General features: G+C 43.6%; 1 pseudogene; it reads right to left on the minus strand.

Annotated features, from left to right (window-relative positions):
• Positions 1-10,665: 10,665 nt before the first annotated feature.
• LOC129325053 (protein Tob2-like) lies at positions 10,666-11,689 on the minus strand (annotated as a pseudogene).
• Between the last annotated feature and the right edge of the window lie 389 nt (positions 11,690-12,078).

Genomic DNA, 12,078 nt, shown 5'->3' on the forward strand with positions numbered 1-12,078 from the left:
AGTGGCTTTCATCTGCCCTGTTCACCTATTAGACAGTTTGGTGTAGTGGTTAAAAGTGTCAAGACTTTAATCTGGAGAACCAAGTTTGATTCCCCACTCCTCCACTTGAAGCCAGCTAGGTGACCATGGGTCAGTCACAGCTTCTAACTCTCTTAGCCCCACGCTCCTCGCAGGGTGTTTTGTTGTGGGGGGATAATAATAGCATACTTTATAAACCACTCTGAGTGGGTGTTAAGTCATCCTGAAGGGCGGTATATAAATCGAATGTTGTTGTTGTTGGATTTTTTTTTCTTTCCTTCCCTTGCCCCCCTTCTTTCCCTCTGTATTGTTAGTCAATGTAGCTAATAAAAAAAATAAAAAGAAAAAAAAGAAAAAAAAGAATGTTGTTGTTGTTGTTGTTGTTGTTGTTGTTGTTGTTGTTGTTACAGTGAATGTATGTTCAGCCTGCATGTATGCACATACATTTGTTTGTAAGAAACAGTCAATGCACATTCACTTTACAAATGAAACTGGGATAGGAACCTAGATCAATATGCAGTTTCAATCACTTGTTGAGCTGTACATGCATTGAACATAACGAGAATTAACACATATAAAGAAGTGTATACTGATTGTACTTGCATTAGCTGTAACTTGTAAACAGGGTTACTGAGTGTGTATATCAAGCGGGTGAAGAAAGCTCCCCAGTTTTTTGGAGGGTAGAAGGGACACTACATCTGCAATATTCTCTACCCAAGGAGGCCAAGTGCCAAAGTACTTCACTTTGTGCTTTAGCTCCAAGAGTCTCGGACTTGCTTGATTAATGTCAGAGAAGACTATGAGACCCCTGCTTTGCTTTGGCACAACAGGCCTAAACTGTTTTATGTTAATCATTCTGTCTATCTTGTCATTTCAGCCTTATGTATGAGAAGAGGGAAAAGTTATTTAAAGTTTACTTATTAGTATTCTCAGTAATATAAGTATTACATGTTGGGATAACACTGTTCAAAGACTTGAATTCCCTCAGTTATCTGAAGAAGCTCATACCCTACCACAAATTTTATAGTCTTATAGGTGCTACTGGACTCTTGCTCTTTTCTACTCTCTCAGTTATGGTTGCCAAATACCAAGTGGAGCCTGGAGATCTCCTGGAATTACAACTGATCTGCAGGTAACAGAGACCAGTTCCCTATGGCATTATACCCTGCTGAGGTCCCTCTCCTGCTAAACTCTGCACCCTTCAGACTCACCCATAACTCTCCAGAAATTCCCCAACCCACATTTGGCAACCCTACACTACTTCTTTAATTTAAAAATAATTTTTTAAATCTCTCAGTTTTGATTTAAGTAGCACACACTGAACATACATAAAGCTGCCTTATACTGAACAAGGCCATTCATCCGTTGCTGTTGTTGGATCAGACTGGCAGCAAGTCTCCAGAGTGTCAGGTGGATGCTTTTCACATCACCTACTGCCTGGTCCTTTTAACTGGAGACGCTGAAGATCAAACTTGGGGACTTCTGCATGCAAAGAAAAAAACTATTCCACTGAGCCACAGTCCCTCCCCTACAAGTTACACATGGGTGTTATTTAGGGTTGGGGTTTTTGGTTTCAAATAAACCCTTAAGTACAATCCTGCTGCTGTTCCATATACAAGAATTCTATCTAGTCTGGTGTTTATTTGCTATCAAAAGAACTGAGCAAACACAAGGATTCAGCAAGGTTCTTTCGCTTTCATTAAGCCAAGGCTCAAAAAGGACAAGCATCGCTTTCTTGATGAGCTTTGATTTGACACTGATGCCTAGAAATGAATGCAGGAAAGGACTTTCTGCCGACTGGCTGAAGTATCCATGGAAATATGCCCATGTGAAGCAAATGCTGATGTAAAAGGCTCCCAGAGTTTGCACATCTCGACTCAATTTTCTAAATGGGCAGGCTGGCATGTCTTAGAAAGCACCAGCTGTGAGAGTGTTGTGGGAAATTGAGATGGTGCTGAATGGATGCCCACCTAGGGATGATACATATGCTTTCCTAAAGTAGACATTTACTTATTTTAATACCAGAATTTCTGGATTAATTTGAGACGCTTATGACTACTGAAATGCTGCTTTTTTTCTTACTTGCAATTATAATGCTCAGTCACAGCTTTCCAGGATTATTCAGAAGCAGAAAATTGATGCATACTTATTCTCTCATATTCCATTGTTCAGATCTTGTGCAGCATACCTCATCTCATCATTGGCAACAAGAGATGCCAACAGAAATGTCACATCAAAGGGGAATTTTGATCTAGTCGTCATGGAGAAACAGATGTCACATCAGTAGGTATCATGATGAAAATAATACTTAACATTTATAGAGCACCTTTGAGTTTTACAAGAACATTATCTCGGTGATCTTTACAACAATCTCACAAGGTAGATCAGTGTTAAATGCCACCATATTACAGATGGGGAGAGAGGCTGAAACAGAGAGACAGGGTTATGGATTTCATAGAACAGAGGCCAGACAGCAGGGCCAGCACCTCCACTGAGGCAACCCCGGCAATTGCCTCCAGCGCTGAGGTGCCAGCGGGGGGTGGCGGGTGGGGCATGCATCTCAGAGCTGTGGCAGCAGCATGTGGGCAGTTGACCAGGAGGGATGGGAAGCTGCCTGCGCACCATCCCAGCCACCTGCCATGCCTGGCCCGCAGCCACTGCAGCCTCCCTGCTCTCCCACTCTGGTGCTGCCACCGCCGCCAACACATGCCCCCAGCCAGGAGCAGCAGTACAGGCCAGGCATGGCAGGCATCTAGTGCAGTGTATGGAGCAATGGAGCAGGAGGGCGGGAGGGCTGGGAGGATGCACATGCGCCTCCCCAGCTACCCGCCATGCCTGGCTGGGCCAGCAGCCTCTCAGCCCTCCTGCCCAGCCACCCGCTGCCCTGCAGTCCAGGTGCACACGCGTGCTCTGCATGTGAGGGGGTAGGAGCAGTCCTGAAGCTGCCGCCCATGCCTCAGGTGCCAGAAATCCTGGCACCGGCCTTGCCAGACAGAATACAGACTTCCTAGTTTACTGCTTGCTTTCTAGTTTGGTGTAGTGGTTAAGAGCAGCAGGGCTCTAATCTGGAGAACTGGGTTTGATTCTCCACTCCTCCACCTGAAGCCTGCTGGGTCAGTCCTTGGGTCAGTCATAGCTCTCTCTGAGCTCTCTAAGCCCCACCCACCTCACAGGGTGATTGTCGTGAAGATAATAATAACACATTTTGTAAACTGCTCTGTGGCATTAAGTTGGCCTGAAGGGTGTTATATAAATCAAATATTATTATTATTATTATTAAACCAATGTACTTCAATACACATTTCTCTGATTACAAATGGGAATACAACTATATACAGAACAAAAGTTATAATGCTTAAGATTAGGCTGCAATCTTATTTCTGAGTCAGAAGAACCATTCAAATCAATGGAATGTACTTCAAGAACTAACAAGAACCCAGTTTCATTGTTCTGCCACACAGACACCCTGTGGTGAAATGCTGTGCTGCTATGAGGAACAGGGTCTGAGGATACAAATTCTGGTTTCTGACTTGCTCTGGGAGGTCCAAGGAACCAACAGGGGATAATAGCAGCATACCTAATCAAACACCTTGTAAGCATTCTTCTGAATGAGAGGTGGACCCAGACAGAATATTTCTATGGGGGCTCATGGAGGCTTTAAAATGGGGCCGATTAAAATGGCTTTTTATGTATTTATCCCAAACACCCATTGCCAATTTGTTGGTGAAATGCTCAGACGACTACTTCACCAGCACACTAACAATTTTCCCTTAGTTCCATAAGTAAGTGCTAATATCACTGTGAACTTCATCCTCTTTGTCCTCAACACAAGCAAGATAAAAAATCAGGCTTAAATACCTCTAAGCAAAACAGTGACCGCTACAGAACTCTTTGAGGTCAGAAGTAAGAGGCACTCGACTTCAGGAATGTTTGCATGACCAGATTTTGAGAGATTAGATCTTAATCTTTGTGTCTGCAATCCAAATGGACCCCATTGAAAACCAAGTGATCTATTCTGTCTGATAGCACACAGGCAACTCTGCAGAATGAAGGTTTCTATTTAGAATCATGAGCCTAATCATAGCATCTTCCCCATCCTTTCTCCCCCTACTCTAGGCCAAAAACATAATAGGCTTTAGCATAAATATGCATCTCCATCTTGAAAGTTTTGTCATTGGATAAAACAAAATGATAGAAAAAGGAGAGTACACATACACTCAACAAAAATTCTTGAATAACACTGAAAAATCACATTTTTATCTTACCTGTCCTCCAAGACGTTCAGGTTAGTGTGCGTAATTCTCCCATATTCACAACCACAAGGCAAAATATGATAAGAAACACGAGTGAGGCCTTCTTTAATGTACCGACAATGGTGAAAGGCATCTAAAGGCATCCCACCCACTTCACAGGGTGATGTTATGGGAATAATAACAACATACTTAGTAAACCACTTTGAGTAGGTGTTAAATTGTCCTAAAGGGCAGTATATAGATCGAATGTTGTTATCATCATCATCAACATCATCATCATTGACTTTTTCATGAGAAAAATACCATATTGATATAAAAGAGTATTAAGATTCCTCTGTTCTATGTGGGATAAAGATGTATAAATAGAAACTTGTTTTATTGTGATGAATAATTGACAACAGAGAGTTGAGAGGATTCTGCCTTCAGGGTTTTGTTTACTTGTTCTTTGCAGCCACAGTTAAGTGCAGAGTTAAGCATTGTGGGAAGCACAATGTCCTTCAAGACCTCACCCTTTCCAGTCAGCAACACCTCCATCTTGTCAGGATTCACTTTCAATTTTTTCACTCTTAACCGTTTAACTAGGCAATTTGGATAAAGAAACACAGAGCTGGATGTCATCAGCATATTGATGAAACCCAACTCTAAAACAATGACTGGTTTCTCCTAAGGGCTTTACATAGAGATTGAATAGCACAAGGGATAGGACTGCGCTTTGTGGAACCTCACAGGACAATTCCCACACTGATGACAACTGGTCTCCAATAGCAACCTTCCACTACAAAAACATTCCGGACCTTCCAAGGAAGATGCTGTCCTTGAAGAGACTCCATCTTATTTTATTCATTATTTACTGAAATATTTATACTTGTCTTTCCTCTTGACACAAGGTAGCTTCTCACAGTGGCTACCCATGCATCATTTCAGTCCAGGGGCTTAGCAGCTGTTCCCTCCCAAAGGTACTTGGGAATATGTAAAGGAGGCATGGTGCTTCTGTGCCTTCCTGGCAGGGTGTTTCCAGCTGCCAGGTAGCTGATTGACTAGTGAGTGTTCCTCCCTAGGCTTTGTGGTAAGGACAGCCCTTATGGTGCACAGAGCTACAGAATGATTCTCTAATGCTAATACCGAGGACACCATGCTTTGCCCTCAGCTGTCCCACCCTCCTCACATACAATAGGGGGATCCACCAACATTTTGTCTGCATTCTCTGACCCTTGGTAATACCTTCTGGAGCTCTTTCTGTTAACAGTGAAATTCTGTCAACAGTTAGATGTCCAAGGGGCAGTCAGGAGGAGGGGATGGCCATTTTTTCCAAGTTCAAAGGGCTCCTCAAAAATAGCAATTTTTGGTTTTTGATAAGTTTTTCACTTTGTTTTTTTATGTGCATTTTTAATTTTTATTATGGCTAGGGGTACAAAAACTGGAAATGTCTTGGGCCCTCCGAACCTCAGAGAAGGCTTGTCAACACCTAAGTTAGGAAGACACTTCCCACCAGCAAAGAGATTTAAAATATTGGTGATGAGGCTGCTAGGCTAAGCTATGCCAAAGAGGCAGTTCTGTGTCCCTGCCTACCTTCTGAATCTCAGTGAAGCCCGGAAAGTCCTCCCTTCCTTGAGACACATCATTTCCTATCTAAAGTAGATGATTTTGGTCTAAATAAAGGTCATCATCATTTATCATTGAAATCAAAGACTGAGTTGCTATTAAACTGAGTGCCTCTGAGTATTTGGGTTACTTACAATGGTGTGACAAGGAATGAATCCTGACACCTGCCTGGATTTATCCTGTTTCCTAAGAAATTTAAAGGATCAATTGATTTACCTGCAGATGTCAGAGCTGTCTTCATTCTTGGCCTGTTGACCTTTTGATTTGTATTACTGCAACCTTTTGCAAAGAGTCACTACTTAACAACAAGCATAGAAGTGGCCATCTAGAAAGGATATTGTGAAGGTTGCCAAGTTCAAAGCTTACCTAATTTAATTACTTATAAATATACCCTGGCAGCGTTGACTAGTATTTATTGGTAGGTTGCTTGAATATGGTAGGACCCCATTTCCTCAGACATAAATAACACTATGGTGATAGACAGTTATATAAAGTGGGAGAGTTTTCTCACTCTGTGCTGTGTGTGTAGCAGAGCCTTACTTCCCTCCTAATAGCAGCTCCCTATGTCAACTGAAACACAATTCCAGAATTCAAGATTGTTTCCCAAATGTTCTTTTGTGAAGTACATAAAGTTCATGCGGAGAGGGAGGAGTGTTGGAAGAAGCTTAGGACATTTGCATGTCCTTAAATTGCTACTTAGTTCCCAGCTTTTCTTACATCATGCTTTTTATGCTGTGATGCCGGATTATACTGAAAGCTAATGTGGCAGATTGGTTAGAGTCAGACAAGAACTGCGGAGACAGAATTCAAATCCACATTCAACCATGAAGCTTACTGGATAACCTTGGCCCACTCACTCTCAAACTTATCTACCAAACAGGGTGGTTGCATGGGAGAATAATGCACACTAACCTGAACTTCTTGGAGGACAGGTAAGATAAAAATGTGATAGCTGTCTGTCTAAAATATACATTAGGGATGCTTGATAACCCACGAGATCAGCTCACTTCCTACTCACATCATGGGATCCAGTATGATTGACATACTGTTTGTCTGCATCTGAACAGCTCAAACGTGTCACTAACTGAGCAGGTACAAAAGCAGCACAGTGTGAATCAGCGGCAGCAGATATCCTGCCAGCCGCCATGCTGATTGCCACCACTACACAGATGCCAAGCTGCTCAAAATGCTGTTCATTTTGTATCATACGCAAACTGTATCATACACAAATGTCAAGGCTATCATGTGAGGTGTTAGACTTGACAGAAAGCAGACATTACCACCGAAGATGTGTTAAAATGTAGAGTGTATTTTTGTGAATTTTGCAAAATCCCTAATTAGAAATGGGTGATTAGTGAGGGGTTTTTCCTGTTGTGTTGTAATATACAACATGACAATAGTGTGAAAAAAGAGATTTAAAGTCACTCTTTTAAAATCATTGTGTGTGTTTTTTTAACACACAGGTACTATGAACATAGTTTTGGCCAGTTGGTGATATTTTTTCCACACTGAAATAAAATATTTCCCTGTTCTTAATTTTATAGCACAAATCCCCTGTTAATATACCACTGAAGTTACTAAACCTTCTTGTCCCACATCCCCAAACTCCAGAAGACTATCATTATAATTCACTACATCCTTCACTAAGCCTGTAATTGAAAGAACTTTTGGTGCATTGAAAATTAGATTCAGGAATATGAAGAAGTCTGGTGGGACATCACAGCACAGTCCCTTTAAAATGTAGAAGCCTCCTTCTGAATGTCTGCCTGCTCTGTGTGACATTGCTGCAGGAAGAGTATAGATTGAGGACAAGCTCATAGTAAATGAGTCCGATAATGGTGATTGATTTAGATGACACGGCACTCAAAGGACCAGGCCCTAAGTGGGTAGAACTTGGTATAACACGATTAAATTCTGCATCTCATATTGCAGTTATAAATATAAAGAGCCAACATCATTCCTGGTGCAAGTAGGTCATGTTTTAGTTAATTTAGTTTTAGCAGACCTATGGAGAACTCCATTAAATAATGTTAATATCAGGCTGGTGTGACAGCTGCACCCTTTTCTGGACCTCAGCCTTTGCACTAGGGTTGCCAGCCTCCAGGTAGTGGCTGGAGATCTCCAGGAATTACAACTGGTCTCCAGGCCACAGAGATCAGTTCACCTGGAGAAAATGGCTACTTTTGGGGGTGGGCTGTATGGAATTATGCCATGCCAAGGTCCTTTCCCTCCCCAAACCCCTCTTTCTCCAGGTTTCTCCAGGTTTCACCCCCCAGATCTCCAGGAATTTCCCAACTTGGAGCTGGCAACCCTACTTTGCACATAGGCTTTGATAACATCAAAACTGGTTTACTGTAAACTAAATTTGTACCAAACGTAGTATCAAAAGTCCTCACTGGAATAACTGTGTAACACCAATATAAAAGCGGCCTCAAGCAGGTCTTTGGAAAGCTGGCATAGATGTTTATAAGTATTTTTTCTAAATAAATGAAACCAACAATAGTGATTACTAGTTTGGTTCTGGACTTTATAGCATTCACCTTAGGGTTGCCAGGCCCTCTTAACCTCCCAGTGGGAGACTTACCTCTGGTGGTGGGGGGGGGGGGTCATCATGTGGCTCCGCAAGGGCTTGGATTGGGGCTGCTGTGGAGTGCGGGAGTCTCCTGCCCTCCACAGAGGCCCCAAACGCGCCCATTTTGGCCCAAATCGGGCTTGTTTTGGGCCCGTTTTGGGGCAGATCGGGCCTGTTTTGAGCCTCTGCAGAGCATGGGAGCACTCGTGCTCTGTAGCAGCCAAAAATGGGCCCAATCTGTGCCAAAACAGGCACATTTTGGGCCACTGCGGAGTGCAGGAGTGCTCCCATGCTCAGCAGCACCTCAAAATAAACCCAATCCATGCTAAAATGGGCCTGAAACAGGCCTGATTTGGGCTGAAATGGGCACGTTTTGGGCCACTGTGGAGGGCAGGAGAGCTCCCACGCTCTGCAGTGGCCCCAATCCAGGCCAAAATGAGTCAGATCCAGGTGGCTGCTGCACACAGGAGCGCGCAGCGCCACAGGGGAGCATGCACAGAAGGTGTGCTCCCCCTCCCGCTGGCCAGGTAAGTGGGGGTGGGGGCAGGAGATCCCCTGCCCCTGCGAGGGGTCTGGAATCCCTAATTTACCTATAAAGCCCAAATGCCATGGGTCCCCAGAATACCTGACATACCTCTTCCACACATATTAAACTGCCCGTTTTAAGATCACGTATTTAAAAAATTAAATATGAGGTTGGTTGGAACCCAGTGCTTTTCCACCTCAAGTAGTTAACACCCTTCCTATGAAGGTTGCAGTAGCTTAGAGGCCCTCTGACTCAAGTAGAAGTAGAAACCAAAACAACAAGAGAAGGCCTATGAGCTAAACTGAAAGGACTCTGAAAGCTGTGTTTTATGTAACTAAGTGCCTGCTATATTTTACTTTTTCTGCATATTGTTTTAAATTGCTGTTGTTTTGATTGATTTGTATTGTATATATATTGCATTTCTAATCATTTATAAGTTGCTTTGGGAGCCTGAGAAGGCCAAAGCTCAGGTTATAAATAACATTTTCAAATAAATAATTAAAAAGTTATTGTACTTTTCTGGTAGGGCTATGCAAAATGAAACAGAGATGAAATACACCCAGAAATCACTGTTTCGTTTTATTAAAGCAGCTTCTGGAATGCTAAACCAAATCTGGGAAACCAAACTGTTCTTACCTTGCAGCATCTCCCCGCCCCCCCCCCCCCGAACAGCATTCACCAATTAGATCCCAAGGGGGGTGGTGAGCCTGTTGTTACTTAACTCTGTTGATGGGAAGGGGGAATGTGCATGACGTGCATGAATGCATCCTTTCCCCCCATAACTACCCAGGAAATGGCATTGTTTCCCTGCTAATTGGGTCCGTGCAAGGGGAGACCTCTCTCTACCTATCAGTCTTGGAAACATTTGGAACAGGGGATGTGCAAATTTCAGTCACAGTCTGGAATTTGAAAGTCACTTTTCTGGGAGAAAGCATGGGACTTATATCTGAGTAGACCTGTTTAGGGAGTGCATCTTGGTTTGTTTTGTGGTGCTACCCAGACACAGGTGTGTGTCCCCCACTCCTATCAGGACACTTGGACAATCACTGGGAGGAAAAGTGCTGCTGATGGAGGGTTGGGGGAAAGTGGTCTGTTCAATCAATTAAACTTGATAAAAGCCCTGGAAAACTTCACGCATAGCCTGCAATTCTAAAGACACTTTCTGAAAGTAAGTAAGGGATTTTTCTGAGGACCCCTCTCCTAAAATCCTATGCGAGTATTATTGAAGCTCAGTGGGCAAATTTGCCTCAGTGGGCAGATTCTTTCTCCTTCACTGTAGAGACTGAACTACAGGTTAGCTCAGTATTGCAGTGACATGAGAAGGTTCCTTTCAACTGTAAACATTTTCCATTGTTTTCATTCTGTAAACTGAGAAATCTGGAATCCTGTCTTTGATTACTCAGCAAGCACATTTAAGAACCAGTTCCAAGGAACAACATGGGAGATAAAGTGATGCTGGTTCACACCACTGCTGGGCAGAGAAGGATTGCTTCTCTCATTAAGAACGGATAGGAAAGAGCACAGGAAACAAGTTTTTAAAAAAATCATCAGTGCTTCAGCAGTGGTCCCCGGCATGACACAATGAATCAGGGTTTGTCTCTTTCCAAGAAGCTATATTTATAAGATTTCAAATATTTCTAATTATTTTTTCTCTTTTTTTGAAAGTTATTTTCCTCAGAATACTCTCATGGTGGTCAGTTGGCCAAAACCACTGGCTGGAACGATTGGCTGGGATACTGCATGGCATTCAGATTGTAACTGAGTCCTTCCACGAAGCGTGTCTTCTCCAGAAAGAAGCCACCAAAAACCTAAGTCATATCAAAGCTGCCACCACCACTGCTGGCACTGAACTGGGATGCAGGTGGGATGCCGCCAGCCTGGTTCTCGGCAGCTACACCATCAAAGAAGAGGCTGCCAGATCCTGGTGATCCACCATTGTAAACAAACTCCTTGGCATTGGGGGAGAGCAGAGATTGAGGAGCTAGACTGCCCCCAATGAAGTTCAGAGAATGAATAGATAGGGAGGGGCCTTTGTGCTTCAGCAGCCCATTGGTGGGTGACCAGGCCAAACACTGCTGCTGCAGTTGCTGCTACTGCTGAGGAACCCCTGCGCCATTTGTACTGGCTCCAGCTCCTCCACTTTTCTTCATCTTTGTTGAACCAAACTTTGTGGCAGCAAAAGTGGCAGTGGTGAAGGCTGGGCTGGGCTGAACAAAGGATGAAAGTAGGGTTCAGAGACTGGCCAAAAGATGGGGAAGGAGAATTGGACAAGGAGTTGTCTTGGCTTCCAATGGGCACAAACACCTGGGCATCAAAGTTGAAGCTGCTCTTGATCTCTTTGTCCAACTCGGTTGCACTGCAGCCCTTGCTGTCATCCAGATACAAGATTTTGAATTACCCCTTCTCTTCAATTTGGCAGGAAACTTCAAAAAGGTCAGTCCAGACACTCAGTTTGTTAGGGACATTGGCCTGCACGTCCTCGTCAGCCAGTCCACTCCGTTTGGCAGCCAGTTCCACTACAGGGTCCACTGTCTCCTCAATGTGAACACAGCGATAACCTGAACCCTTCTGAGGCTTTTCTGGGTACCAATGGCATCCATATTTCTTCTTCAATAGATGCTCTAGCTCTTCACCAAACAGGTCATCCCACCTCAGTGGCAGCTTGTTGTATAGATAGGAGATGATGAAGTTCAGAGCAACTTTGATCTCCAGAGGCATACTCCCTTCACAGCAATCAAGTTAGGGCAGGATATTAAAAGAGACAAAGGACACAAACATAGACAGGTTTTGGCTCCATACAACCTTCTTGTTTTCAGCACCAGGTGAGATGGTGGGGCGGCTTCTTTATCTTTCCAGGGTGTTTCTCCAATGGTAGCTTTTTCAAGAACTGTGGATGTGGCCATTCAATTTTTTTGTTTTAAATCAAATGGATGCTGTTAGATAACATCTCCCCCTTCTATAGGCCCAATCAGAAGTGGAGTGGGGGGATGTTGACTAGAGTGATCCCTTCTTCCTTCCTTCCTTCCTTCCCTCCCTCTGTGGGGAACCTACAGCCACCCTCTCCAGGCCCAAAGCGAGCAAAGTAAATGAAAAGTTTCATCCTTAGC

The sequence above is a fragment of the Eublepharis macularius genome, chromosome 2 (assembly GCF_028583425.1).
Source record: "Eublepharis macularius isolate TG4126 chromosome 2, MPM_Emac_v1.0, whole genome shotgun sequence".
In the NCBI taxonomy this organism is placed as follows: Eukaryota; Metazoa; Chordata; class Lepidosauria; order Squamata; family Eublepharidae; genus Eublepharis; species Eublepharis macularius.